Raw genomic sequence first — 2,226 nt, 5'->3', positions numbered from 1 at the left:
TTTTTTTCATTTGAGATTCTTGAATTTATACATTTAAAATACATAATTCCACTCTCCCAGTGGTTTAAAGAATATGAGCAGTATTCATTCAGATGTGTTCTAGCTCTAACATTTCTTTTGCAATTAGACAGTTTGTCTTATGTATGTTTTCAAGCTGTTCAGCTAGTTTCCAGGTTCTTCTGTGTGAATTTCAGTTCTGCGCTTTGGCTGTCAGGTGAATGTTTCGCTGTATTTCAGCCCATTAAACATGTTTTTCTCCAAAGATTTCAGCAATTATAAAAATTCAACTCAAACTATTCGGCTATTAGGATTCACACTGCATTTTCTACAGGAAATGCATTTTATATACCAGTTTGTTGCTGTTGTTCATATGTTAACAGAATAAGTTCAAATTGTATTAAAAATAATACCATCAATTATGTTGCTGGACTACACTTACTGGACTTAGTAAGTGTTAGTTAGGAAGTATTTTGAGAACCATAAGAGATTCTTACAAATGTTTGAAATAAAAAAATCTTTAATATAGCTGGAGACTCATGTAGAAATATGAATGAGTTTATACAATTTGATTTCTGCTATGGTGTGCTGTGACAGGCAGGTTGTAGGATCCAAACACAGGACTCTTACGTGGAATGAAACTTAAATCGGCAGTTTTTATTGCTGGAAAAACGTTTTCATTAGAGATAAACGTTTCATTAGAAACTCAACTGGACTCAAGAAACTAAGAAACAAGAACTAGAAAAACAAATCAGGAATTATGAACAAGAATTAAATAAAGAACATGAAGGGGAAAAAACACCCAGCCCACTGAAAACTAAAGAAAACCCCAAAACATGAACAACAATCATCAAGGAACATATTTACATATTTACAGTTACTGCAACACCAACACTGGGTTGCAGACCCAGTACGGTGACAATTTCAGTTTCAATGTAAGTCAGTGTCTTTTGGGCTGCAGCAGAACAGACTTCTCAGTCTTTTGAAGAAGCCCTTTTTCTTCTTCTTCTTATTGATCTGAAGGTCTTTGCACTTAATACTGGATTCAGGTTCAGGAAAAGGTTCCTCAAAGGGATCATCAGGAACTTTCGAAAGAGATCCTTTGATCTTATGATTTTCGCCTTTAACACTGGATTCGGACTCGGCAAAGGGTTCCTCACAGGGAACGTCTGCCACTGCCACACATTCTGAAAGAGGTCTTCACTCGTAAGGTCTTCAGCCTTCAGAATAGATGAACTTTCAGCAAGAAGTTCCTCACAGGGAACGTCAGGCTCTGGAACACTTTCTGAAAAAGATCCTTCAGCTGGTGGAACATTTGCCATTGAAAGACCGTCAGAGGAGCGTTCTTCATTTGTGTTCTTCACATCAGGAAGACTTGAAGGGGGCTCAAAGATTTCAGATATCCGGACCAGTGCTACATCAGCAATGGTCTTCAGCAACACTGGCGCAAAGTTTGCAACTTTGATAGACAGAATTTCTTGAGGAAATTTCTTCCTGATCTCCATCAGCATGCTGTCGACCATATTGTCTCGGATGGAGCAGATGAAGATGGCCTGTGTTTCCATCACCGTTAGACTCTTGGAGACACGATCTAAAGTGGCCTTGGTGACACTCGAGGAGAGGATGCTTAGACTCTGGGAGGCCATGTTTAGGAGGGGACGAGGAGGAAGCTCCCAGAAGCCCTGGAGAACGCGGGGAACTACCTCGATCACTACCTCCTGCGCGGTGAGCAGTTTGCTGTTATGCTGTTCCTGCTGCTTCTCTTTTAGGATTTCAATGTAATCCTTCACCACGCTCAGGAGTTTAGGTGCTCTGTAGAAAAACATTATAAGAGTTATCTTTTAAACATATTCATAGCATCACTTAAATATTGAAAGACTGTAGCTGGACTGTTAACCCTGTAATGCCCTTTGTATCATACTTGATACATGAGTTCCTGTGACTTCTATCTCATCAACATGATCAGTACTTGCCATAATTTCAAAATGTTACGGACAAAACTCTTTTTTTTGTCTAACGTTGAAATTGTTGTTAACAAAAAGTTGCCAAAAACACCCAATGTATCAAATTCGATACAAAAATGTAATAAATACATAATAAAAGTATATATATATGTGGCTTTTGTTTAAAGGGTTAACCCTTTAGAGCCGATCGGAGCGGGAACGCTCTGTTATGCGTAACTATTTTTAAATCCCGGTAGCACTGCAGCCACGTAAGCTAGCGCAAAAA

Source organism: Pundamilia nyererei, unplaced genomic scaffold, assembly GCF_000239375.1.
Source record: "Pundamilia nyererei isolate P.nyererei 1_Seehausen unplaced genomic scaffold, PunNye1.0 scaffold00239, whole genome shotgun sequence".
Lineage (NCBI taxonomy): Eukaryota > Metazoa > Chordata > Actinopteri > Cichliformes > Cichlidae > Pundamilia > Pundamilia nyererei.
This window is presented reverse-complemented; position numbering follows the sequence as displayed.